Source organism: Portunus trituberculatus, chromosome 27 (assembly GCF_017591435.1).
Source record: "Portunus trituberculatus isolate SZX2019 chromosome 27, ASM1759143v1, whole genome shotgun sequence".
In the NCBI taxonomy this organism is placed as follows: domain Eukaryota; kingdom Metazoa; phylum Arthropoda; class Malacostraca; order Decapoda; family Portunidae; genus Portunus; species Portunus trituberculatus.
Genome location: NC_059281.1, coordinates 10,357,402 through 10,369,843, shown reverse-complemented (window position 1 = coordinate 10,369,843; position 12,442 = coordinate 10,357,402). Strand labels below are relative to the sequence as shown.

General features: G+C 43.0%; 1 protein-coding gene and 1 long non-coding RNA gene across 2 annotated transcripts in view; both read right to left on the bottom strand.

Moving 5' to 3' along the window:
• LOC123509461 overlaps nt 1–12,442 on the bottom strand; it is a 304,302-nt gene that overhangs the window by 75,524 nt on the left and 216,336 nt on the right.
• LOC123509948 overlaps nt 10,581–12,442 on the bottom strand; it is a 140,426-nt gene continuing 138,564 nt past the window's right edge. Inside the window, exon 3 of the long non-coding RNA XR_006676334.1 lies at nt 10,581–10,868. This is a non-coding gene — a long non-coding RNA (uncharacterized LOC123509948). The remainder of the gene's footprint in view (nt 10,869–12,442) is intronic.

The following is a 12,442-nucleotide window of genomic DNA, read 5'->3' as shown; positions in this document are numbered from 1 at the left end:
ACCATATCTGAAAACGTTCCGACTCCTGTAAAATTCTAACACTTCTTCATGGACGTCTACTTTTTACCTACAAAGTGTATGCATACTGACACATCGTTGTTAGGGCTTCCATTCACCAGAAGAGGAAGAAGAAAAGAAAGGAAGGAAAGGAAAGAAAAGAAAGAAAGAAAAGAAGAAGAAGAAGAAGAAGAAGAAGAAGAAGAAGAAGAAGAAGAAGAAGGACAACAAGAAGAGGAAGGATAAGAAGAAGATGAAGAAGAGGAAGGACAAGAAGAAGATGAAGAAGAAGAAAAGAAGAAAAAGAAAGAAAGAAGAAGAAAAAGAAGAAATAGAAAGAGGAAGAAGAAGAAAAGAAGAAGAAACGAGACCCACGTTCCTCTCCCTGGGAAAAGAAAGGAAGGAAGGAAGGAAGGAAAGCAGAAAGAACATAGCGGACTTTTCACTTCCTCTACCTCTCTGCGCCTCAGGATGGACACCTCGTTACGCTGGCACGGAGCACATTTGCTATCGAGTAGGGTGACATGCGACGCCCACCACTCATGACACCACCCCAGGCCATTCCCTTCCTCGCCCCACGCACTCCCTTGAACACTAACCACGTTTTCTGTTGCTCCTTTCTTCTACTGCCCCTTCCTAGTCGTGCTTCCTGGAGGCTAGAAGCAGAAAGGGAATGGAAAGGGAAGGGAAGGAAAGTGGCTCTGGTGTGTGAGGAGTACCAGGAGGAGGAGGAAGAGGAGGAGTAACGAGGACAGAAGTGAGAACGTAGCTTGTTGTGGTGGTCTCTAGGTAGATATTTAGTGAGAGGAGAAAGGTGCGTGTTGTGTGAAATGTGCTGCTGATGGAGGAAGAGGAGGAAGAGGAGGAATACAAATACAAAGGAAAGACCAAGCAACAACAGACCCTGGGGTCCTTACTAGGCTGCTTAGTTAATTATTCTATACTAACTACACAGTGTGAGAGACAGGACAGCAAAGCAGAGGAGGAGGAGGAGGAGGAGGAGGAGGAGGAGGAGGAGGAGGAGGAGGAGGAGGAGGAGGAGGAGGAGGAGGAAGAGGAGGAGGAACAGGCACAGCAGTCTCCATCTTTACTCTACACTATCAGGTTTGCTGCTTTGATTCCTTTTCGAAGCAGCGCGCAATACTGGTCCAATTTCCTTACAGCTTCCCGTTTTCTCTCCTCCCTTCCCGTCCACTCACTGCCAAGATGCTCAGAATTTGGTGCAGTTTTAGTTTGTTATCTGAATGGTCTTGGTTCGAAGCGTGTCCAGCTGGAGTGAAGACTACATTTTCGCTTTATTTATTCAGTTTGTTGGTTTATACACATTCAGTATTCAGAAACGCTTTGCTCTCTCACCATGACTATTTTCCAAGGCCACAGATGATTAACGCGGTTTTCAAGAGTGTTTCTATAGATAATAATGCAGAAATCTTGTCATTTTGCCTTTAGAACCATAAAAATAGCTTGAAAGCTCTCTTCTCTCTCACCACGACTATTTTCCAAGGCCATATATGATTAGCGGGGTTTTGAAGAGTGTTTCTCCAGTTAATAAAAAAATATCTTATCACTCTGCCTTTGGAAACGTAAAAACACCTTAAAAACCTCGTGTCAATTTAGATAAAGCCTTTCGAAATAGTGGAGGTGAAGCGCAGCAGTGTTTGAGGATAAGAACTTCATAAAATACAAAAATTACAAATACAAAATATCACCAAGTCACCTCAAACACACCCCAGTTTCAACCAGCTACTGGAACACAGAGACATCACCAAGTCACCTCAAACACACCCCAGCTGGAACACAAAGACATCACAAAAACACCTCAAACACACCCCAGCTGGAACACAAAGACATCACCAAGTCACCTCAAACACACCCCAGCTGGAACACAGAGACATCACCAAGACACTGAGAATTTTTTTTTGCTTTGAGAATGTTTTTATTGCTTTTTAGAACGTTTTATTGTTTTTTAGAACGTTTTTATTGCTTTTTAAAACTTTATTGCTTTGAAAAACGTTTTATTGCTTTGAAAACGTTTTTATTGCTTTTCAGAAAGTTTTTATTGCTTTTTAGAACGTTTTATTGCTTTTAGAACGTTTTATTGCTTTGAAGAACGTTTTTAATGCTTTTTAGAAGTTTTTATTGCTTTCTAGAACGTTTTATTGCTTTGAAGAACGTTTTTATTGCTTTGAGAACGTATTATTGCTTTGAAGAACGTTTTATTGCTTTGAAGAACGTTTTTATTGATTTTTAGAACGTTTTATTGCTTTTTAGAACGTTTTATTGCTTTGAAAACGTTTTATTGCTTTGAAGAACGTTTTTATTGATTTTTAGAACGTTTTATTGCTTTTTAGAACGTTTTATTGCTTTGAAGAACATCTTTATTGCTTAGAACACTTTGAGAACGTTTTATTACTGAAGAACCTTTGAAGAAGTTTGCAACACAAAGATATCACCAAAACACTTCACACACTCCAGTTTCAACACAAAGACTTCACCAAGACACCTCAAACACACCCCCAGCTGGAACACAGACACATCCCCAAGACACCTCACACTTCAGTTAAAAAAAACACCCACAAAAAAAAAAAAAAAGCTGAAAGTCAAAGAAATACCTAAATTCGAGAAAAAAAGGAATAAAATCGAAGGAAAAGAATAATCCACAAACTAATTTGCGAGGGAGAAAGGTCTCTGAAATGGGTTCGGGCTGGCACTCATCGCTCGCTGGGCCGCCAAGCCGGGAAATGGAGGAAAAAAAAAAGAGAAAGAAAAAGAAGAGAGAGAGAGAGAGAGAGAGAGAGAAAATAGAAGCATTCGTTATTCATTTGATATTTGTGTTGATATTTCGGCGTAGAGAGAGAGAGAGAGAGAGAGAGAGAGAGAGAGAGAGAGAGAGAGAGAGAGAGAGAGAGAGAGAGAGAGAGAGAGAGAGTTATTTGAGAGAGAGAGAGAAGCATTCGTTAGTTATTTGATATTTGTGTTGATAGAGAGAGAGAGAGAGAGAGAGAGAGAGAGAGAGAGAGAGAGAGAGAGAGAAAGCTTTCGTTATTTGGGCGTAAAGAAAGAGAAAGAGAAAGAAAAGAGAGGGAGAAAATAAAAAGGTCTTCGTTATTTGTTTCATATTTGCGTTGATATTTCGACGTAAAGAAAGAAAGAAAAGAGAGAAAAAAAAGCCTTCGTTATTTTGGCGTAAAGAAAGAGAAAGAGAAGAGAGAGAGAGAGAGAGAGAGAGAGAGAGAGAACCTTCGTTATTTGTTTCATATTTGCGTTGATATTTCAGCGTAAGAGGATTTGAGATACTCCAGCAGAATGAGATATCTTTCTTTTATTACTTTTTGTGTGGTTATTGATGTGGTGAGAAAATGTGGTGCCAGTAATACAATTGTAGCACTATCATGCCTACAAGACACGAGTAACACTACATATGGCAAGGCGGAGTGCTGGAACTCTCTCTCTCTCTCTCTCTCTCTCTCTCTCTCTACATGCTGTCGCTGTTATTTTCTGATTTTCCTACTGTTTATTATAACCTAAAATTGCCCTCTCTCTCTCTCTCTCTCTCTCTCTCTCTCTCTCTCTCTCTCTCTCTCTCTTGTACGTCCTCGTGTCTTGTTGCTGCTGTTATTACTGTTATTGTCGTTATTGTTAATGTTTCTGCTCTTGTTATTCTTCTAAGTGGCTGACGATGCTACGGAACACACTGCCAATATTCAGAAATGCTTTAATCTCTCAACACGACAATTTTCCAAGGCCACATAGACTACCAAAGTTTTCAAGCCAGTTTCTCCTTTTAATACACTAGAAATCTTGTCAATCTATCACCAGGACCATAATAAATACCCTTAACATCACGAGTACCTTCAACTGGAGCCTTTGGAAAGCAGTGGTGTTGAGAGAGCAAAGCGTTTCAGAAGACTGGCGCGCGAAGGCAATGGAGGTTACAGCACAATGGTAGAACTAACGCCCGTATTGTTTTCTCACTACGACAATTTTCCAAGATCACAGAGACGTCTATCCGAGTTTTCAAGGCAGTTTCTCTCCTTATTAAACTAGAAATCTTGCTAATGTATCACCAGGACCATAAAAACACCCTTAAAAACACGAGTACCTTCAACTGGAGCCTTTGGAAAGCAGTGATGGTGAGAGAGCAAAGCGTTTCACAATACTGGCGGAGAAGAGAATCACTGAAGGCACAGACAGCTGCAGCACATTGGTAGCGATAGGCGTGGGTTCAGCTCCTCCACGACGACACACGCAGCACATAAAGTCGAGGTCGTCAAGGCAGGAAACACGACCTAATAAAGAATGATGTCAAGATTATATCAACGACAATTGTTTTTTGATCGCCCGTTACACAGAAAATGGCCAGGAATCGAGAGTCGTAGCCATGAGCCAGAACGAGGAAGAATGTCAACCCCTTCCCTCAGGTCCGTATTCAGAAGCACTGCTCTCTCACCATGACTGTTTTCCAAGGCCGCAGAGATGACTAGCGGATGTTTTCAAGAGTGTTTCTACAATTGATAATCGAGAAATCTTGTCACTGCCTCTAGAACCTCTCACCACGACCATCTTCCAAAGTCACAGAGATGATCAGCGGGGTTTTCAAGAGTGTTTCTAAGTTAATAATGTAGAAATCTTCTCAATTTACCTCTAGAACCGTAAAAATACCTTGAAAAACGTCTTGCTCTCTCACCACGACTGTTTTCCAAGGCCAAAAAAGATGATTAGCGGGATTTTCAAGCGTGTTTCTACAGTTAATAATATAGAAATCTTGTCGCTCTGCCTCTAGAACAGTAAAAACACCTTGAAAATTAGTGTCAATTTAAATAAAGACTTTTGAAACAGTGAAGGTGAAGCACAGAAATGTTTGAGAATACGAGCTTTCAGACACAGCACAGCTCCCATCCTGCACCAATACGCCCTCCCTATCCCCACTTCACTAGCACATCCAACCTATCACCCCCTTAGTCAATACGCCTTCAGTAAACCAATATACCTCCCGCCACCTCATACTAAAACGCCTCACCCACTTCTCTTCACCCAGCGCGTCTTCTCTTCCCTTCTCCACGTGTTCCTCTGCACTGTCTCCCACGTAACACTATTTCTACATTCCAGTGCTTCTTGTTGAACTGGCACGGGTCTTTAACCTCCTCACTACTATGACACGTTTCCATATTCATTCTGGTTATTATTTCGTGATTTTTTACAGCTTCAGAAACTCATGTGGGGGATTAAAATAATGAAGACTGGCCATTAATCTCCTGACCTTAATAGACCCTTCCTAATGTCAATACAATGGTAGAAATGCGTTCCAGTACTGAAGGGATTAAGGGTGTTTTAAAGATAGATAGAGTGACGTGGGTTTTTAAGGTGTTTTAAAGCCCCTAGCTAAAGTGAAGTTGAATTTTTAAAGGCGTTTTAAAAGCCACTTATTAAAGTGATGCAAGTTTTTAAGGGTGTTTTAAAGTCTCTAGTTAAAGTGGGTTTTAAGAGTTTTGAAGCCTCTAGTTAAAGTGACGTGGGTTTTTAAGAGTTTTGAAGCCTCTAGTTAAAGTGAAGTGGGTTCTTAAGGGTTTCCTTCTACACCGTCTGCCTCCAACCGGAACAAGAGCGCACATCAGTTTATCCGTGGAAGTGCAGTCGCCTACGTCACTAATCAGAGTTATTTATGGGTAATATCTCTATGTAACCTCCAAACAAATGCCAGTATTCTGAAACGCCTTGCTCTCTCACCATCACTGCTTTTTAAAGGCTATAGTTGAAGATACTCGTGTTTTTAAGAGCATTTTGATGGTTCTGGTGATAGATTGGCAATATTTCTAGTTTATTTACATGAGAAACTGTCTTGAAAACCCGGCTAGTTTGTCTGTGGCCTTGGAAAATAGCTGTAGTGAGAGAAGGCGTTTCTGAACACAGGCACAAAATACCAGGATCCATTTTATTGCAGGTGTTGTGTTTATCAATTCAAAGACGTGGTGAGGGACGTTTCATAAGATCGAGAGCAAGACAGGTACGTGGAATTTCCTTGTTAAATATCTGAGAAGCGCATCGCAAAGGGAATGTGGTGAAAGGAACAAAGAATAATCTAATTCCTCACACAAATCACAGCCAAGAGGAGCAGACACGGAGGCGACGCTGCTTTTCCGACAAGTGGATTTACATACATTTGATTTGTCTGTCGTCATCAGCCATCACCCGCTCCTAAAAATCCTTCCACCGTCTCCAGGAACAGTCCAGAGAGAGAGAGAGAGAGAGAGAGAGAGAGAGAGAGAGAGAGAGAGAGAGAGAGAGAGAGAGAGAATGCATCACAGGAATTTAGAATTGAAAAGAAGAGAGAGAGAGAGAGAGAGAGAGAGAGAGAGAGAGAGAGAGAGAGAGAGAGAGAGAGAGAGAGAGAGAGAGAGAGAGAGAGAGAGAGAGAAAGAGAGAGAGAGAGAGGAGGCATCTTGTGCTGATCAACGCAAGGCGGAGGTATGCAATTAATAACGATGTTTTACTGAATAATGGTCTTTTCCAGTGCCCACACCAGTAATACCGGCGCGTCAGGCAATACCAACTTAATACCAGCGTGTCAGACAGTACCAGTACCCCTTCAATACTGGGAGACACTTTTACCTTGAGATTTGTGAACGATTAGACCATTTCATTGACATTAGCAAGGGTCTATAGAGGTCAGAAAATTAATGGCCACAGTCTTCACTATTCTAATCCCCGACATGAGTTTCTGAAGCTAAAATCACCAAACAGTATGAATGAACAGCAGGCTGGGGTTAATATCAGAGAGTGCAGCAGTGGAGTTAACAGCAGGAACAGCGGCACAGGCAACGAGACAGCATCAACAACTGTAATGCTTACTGATAACTTTATCCACTAAGACTACTGAAGCGTGCATCCTCAAAACCCAGCCAATCTCACTGTCCCTCCCTCCTATAAACCCCGAGCATGTCTGGGTTCTCTGAGTTCGCTATTCGGAGAAGGAAACGAACACAAGAGGAGACGCAGGAAAAATCAAACATGTCTGTATTTCTTCCTGTGTTCCGGTGCTGACTTGGGCTAAATCTCCAGCGGGACTGAGACGTGCTAAGACTAAAGACGAGAGATTTCGCCTCCAGCCTAAATCTAACTCACAGATGGATGAATCTCTTATTGATCGCCTCCAATGTCGCGCTGATGAATAGTAAAAGGAAACTTGCTCCCATTGGACATCTCTTCCGTCCCCATTGCCGCGGGGTTTGAGGGCGGCGGGTCATTACGTTTCCATACCCCCTACCACACCAATGCGACTCCCGAGCACCACTGCCTGTCATCACTCATCTGGCAGCAGGCTGGGGGTGTTGCCATAGCGGGGTCGTGGGATTACAAAGCTCACGACTGCTGTAAAAACCTGCCTCTCCCGCCTCCCTCTTTAATCCATTCACGATTTACTGGCTGGAAGGAAAAGTGACTGTAACTAACGGAGAAAGTAAATCCGTGAAGGCGCTGAGTTACGCGGCTGGGAGAGTGTTGGGATGGCTGAAGCGTCTGTCGAGTTTTGAGGTGATAATTTCAACAGGCTCTCATTCATTTAGCCTTTCACCTTTGTTGCTGTCACTTCCTTATCAGCTTTACCTTATGTTTTCGTGGTCGTTAGCATCTCGGGGTAATGCTAACTAGGAAAACAAGGTCTCACGACATTTATCCCTTTTCTCTCTTGGTTAACTCTATCGGACCTCTGTGGGGAGTAGGAACTAAGTGGGCCTTTTTATTTGTTGCCCTTGGCCAGTTGTTCCCTCTTACATAAAAAAAAGGCACATGGGGGCTTATCTCCCGACACAATATCTTTTAATGGATGGTGCGCAAATGAGAGTAAATCCCTGGATTGTTTAGTTCATCCCAGTGACGCTACGTGACACGCCCCCAGCCTGCCCTCGATGTGCGGTACCCCAGGAAGGCCGCCCCATAGCTGCACCCTATGACTACGTGACGAGAAGCACACTGATTCTCCGCCATACGCTCACACTGCTTCCCGCTAGACAGGCCGGGCGAGGGTCTGTCTGGAAACTCCCTGGCTCAGTGACTCGTACTTCGGGCAGCTTTAAGATATATTTCCACTTGTACCCGAAAGAAAATGGAAGCGTAATGGTGGAAAATCAAAATTGTAGGGCAGTGGGGCGTCAGTGTGAGAGGGTGCGCCGAGTGAGCACAATGCGTCCCTTTGTGTGCCGCGCCTGCAGCCTGGAGTACTTGCAGGCAGGGTAGGGCAGCGAGGCGCGAAGGTCCCCAGCTCGATGCAAACAGTATTGAGCTGCACCGAATACTGAATAAGGCGCGGCTTCAAGTGTTTCTATTCGAGGAGAGGCGCTGCTGGTGGTAGTGGTGCTGCTGCCGCCGAGTCAAGCACACTTCAGTGACACGTGCAGCGTTATGTGATGTCAATGAATGTGTCCATCGCCTCTCTACACTGGCACAACGAGGCTTCAGTCACGCCAAGGGAGACTAACCCCCTTCAGTACTGGGAGATATTTTCACCTTGAGATTTGTGTATGATTAGACCATTTCATTGACATTAGGAAGGGTCTATGGAGGTCAGAAGATTAATGGCCGCAGTCTTCACTATTTGAGTCCCTAACATAAGTTTCTCAAGCTGCATAACGTCAGCAAATAGTAAGAAGAATGAATATGGAAACGCGACATGGTACTGAAGGGGTTAAAAAAGAGTAATTATATACAGCAACGGCCGCCTCACTCTGGCAGAAGAGACTATAATTCCCAGCAAACACTGTGTACTTCATTGTTACACGAGTCATTAGCGTCACCCATTCCATTACTGTACAGAATGAGTGACGATGTTTTTTCGCGACACATTTTAGAATGAACGGCCTCGCTAATGACGCGCAGAGCAATCAAGTGAACACTATAACTCGTCAGAATAAATGTTCGCTTTAAAGAACAGTCGCAATGCAGCAAAACCAACAAAAAAAAATAAATAAATAAATAAAAAAACAGGCTCGTGGTATTTGAGTGAAATGAGTGTGCGTTTCCTGAAGGCTAGCTCAGGTGTCTTGCAGGTGTTATGTGTCGAGGTAACATTCGAAGCTTCACTTACTCTGCTTCACGAAGGAGGAAGAAAAAAAAAAAACTAACAACGCATACCAAACCAAACTAAATCAAACTAAATCCCACGCCAGCCTCCACATGCCTTCCCCTCTTCCCTCGCTCCACCAGTTTCCTCTCATTCCCCTCTCTTTCCCCTCTCCCGTCCCGCCCCTAGCATCCACCCTTCCTCACCTCTCTCCCCTCATCTACTCTCTCAATAGTGTGTCTTCTCTTCAGGCACGACGAAATCAAGTGTCAGGTGTGTGTGTGTGTGTGTGTGTGTGTGTGTGTGTGTTACCTTTCCTACCTTTACATTATTCCACTCTCTCTACACACACACACACACACACACACACACACACACACACACACACACACACACACACACACACGGGAAGCTTACACGAGAAGCAACCACCAAAATAATTTCCCCTCTGACAAGTTATCGATTTTTCCCCTCCATCGCCACCTCCACGCACTTCCGAGAGGGGAGGAGGAGAGGGGAGGAGAGGGGAGGGCGGCGCAGCAGGTGGAGAGGAAGAGAGGGAGGAAGGGAAAGAGAGGGAAAGAGAGGGAAGGGGAGGTGAGAGGCAGGAGAAAACGTAAGGAAGTCACGCTAATATATAAAGTTGAGAATTGAGATGAGAAAGAGCGAGAGCGAGAGAGAGAGAGAGAGAGAGAGAGAGAGAGAGAGAGAGAGAGAGAGAGAGAGAGTTAAAGCAAGCGTGAAGACCTGGAGAAACAAACAAATGGAAAGGAGAAGCAAGGCGGGAAGAGGGAAAAAAGAGACAGAGGGGAAAAATAAGAAAAGTGTAAAGCAACGCAACCGGAAGGGAAACAAGCAAAGGAAAAAAAACAAAACAACAACATCGCAACACGGGAAACACGAGCAACAGGAACTCTCTCTCTCTCTCTCTCTCTCTCTCTCTCTCCCCAAAGCAGGAAGAGTTCAGGTACATGGCTCTCTACACGCTCTCTTTCTATCTATAACATTCCCATTTCCTCTCTTCCTCCTCCTCCTTCTTCATTTTCTTCTTCCTTCTCCTACTCCTCGTTCTTTTTCTCTCTCTTTCCTCTCTCCTGTCAGCCTCTTCTTCATTCTCCATTTCTTTTGCTTTCCCTTGTTTTTTTCATCTATCACATTCCCACTTCCTTCTCCTCCTCCTCCTCCTCTTTTTTTCCCTCTCTTCTTCTTCCTCTATTCATTTTGCTTCCCTTTGCCTCTACAAGATCTATTTCCATCTACAACTTTCTCCCCTTCTCTTTCTTCTTTTTTTTTTTTATTCTCCTCCTCCTCCTCCTCCTCCTCGTCTTTTTCTGCCTTTCCTCCCTCCTGTTCGCCTCTTCTTCTTCATCCTCCATTCCTTCTGCTTCCCTTTGCCTATACACGATCTATTTCCATCTACAACTTTCTCCCCTTCTCTTTCTTCTTCCTTCTCCTCCTCCTCCATTTTTTTCTGCCTTTCCTCCTTCCTGTTCGCTTCTTCTTCCTTCGTCCCTTTTGCTTTCCTTTGCCTCTTTGCCACCTCCGTTTTTCCGTCTTTATTCTTCTCTCCCCATGTCTGCTCCTGCTCTCACCTTTCCTTCCTTCATCCCTAAAGGTTACTCTTTCCCTCCTGTTTCCTTCTTTATTCTTCTTTTGCTTTAATTTCCTTTTTTTCAATCATTTTCTTCACTTCTATTTTTCGTTCCTCCTTCCATTCCGTTCCCGCCTTTTTTTTTTTTTCTTTTCATTTTTTTTTTTTTTTTTTTACCTTTAGTCGCCAGTTTGGGTAGTGATGCAGGTGGACACTCTCACATACCTGTTTGGGAGAAGAAAACGTGAAATTAGAAGCCAAGTAAGCAAGCAAACGCATTAGCACACACACACACACACACACACACACACACACACACACACACACACACACACACACGAGCAAACACATAGAAGAAAAAAAAGGGAAAAAACGATATTCATATATATTTCTAGATATATTAACACCTCTCTCTCTCTCTCTCTCTCTCTCTCTCTCTCTCTCTCTCTCTCTCTCTCTCTCTCTCTCTCTCAGACTGACTGACCGATGAAGGAAACACTGAGAGAGGCAGAGAGTTCAACACGGAAGGAACGAGTGAAAATATTGGTTAAAATTACATGAAAAAGTCACTCCAAACACACAGGATAGAGAAGTCTTTTAAGAGGGAGGTATCATGACATTTGTTCCTTAATTCTCGCTAACACTTTACTTTTCTTTTAGGGAACCAGCAAACAAGTGGGCCTTTTTTTATATAAATATATTTTGTTGGCCTTGGATAACTTCTCTCCTACATAAAATAAAAAGAAGTGCTGTCTCTGTATCTACTCGTACCAGGAACCGAACCGAAACTTCCCTAAACGTGTAGCCAGGTTGTCACACGCTGCACAGTCACATTTAGCGGTATTCTCCCTAACTCAGCGGCCACAAACAGAGGAGATTTAACCCCTTCAGTTCCATGACACGTTTCCATATTCATTCTGGTTACTGTTTAGTGATTTTATACAGCTTCAGAAACTTATGTAGGGAATAAAATGATAGACTGTGGACCATTAATCTTCTGACCTCCATAGACTCTTTCTAATGTCAATAAAATCGTCTAGTCATATCCAGAACTCAAATTAAAAATGCGTCCCAGCACTGAAGAGGTTGAAGCAAGAAAGCAGCAGGAGCCACACAGAGACACACCAGCAGCAGGACCCGCGAAACACACACACCCTGTCCAACCCATGAGTCAGTCCACAGGGGGGGATAAAAATAGATGGAATAGAAAAATAACAGAGAAAAAGAACACACTGCCTAGAGTTTCATTTGGTATTTTCCTTTGTTAATGATCACTCTATGGTATTTCTTGATGGGGAAAGATTAAAAAGATAAGAAAGTAGAAGATCAAGATGGAGTAAAAGCCCACACTGATTAGACATTCATTTGGCATTTTCCTTTATCACTGATCACTCTTGGGTATTTCTTGGTGGGGAAAGATTAAAAAGACAAGAAGTAGAGGATCAAGAAAGGAGGAGAATAGCAGTGAGGAAAAATTAATGGAAGCTAAAATGAAATATGACTCAGATATGTTCTTGTGTGTGTGTGTGTGTGTGTGTGTGTGTGTGTGTGTGTGTGTGTGTGTGTTCAAACTTTTATCTTTTTTTCCTTTTTTCTTTCTCAAAATTGGATGCTTTGCTTTTTTTTTTCTTTCACTCCAGTCCTCGTCATCTCTCTCTCTCTCTCTCTCTCTCTCTCTCTCTCTCTCTCTCTCTCTTCCCAGCTCGTCCTTTCAACAACATAACTTTATTTTTTCCTTCATTTTCTTGTATTTTTCCTTTTACTTTAAACAATTAATTACTTTGTTCATTTGGAAGTGT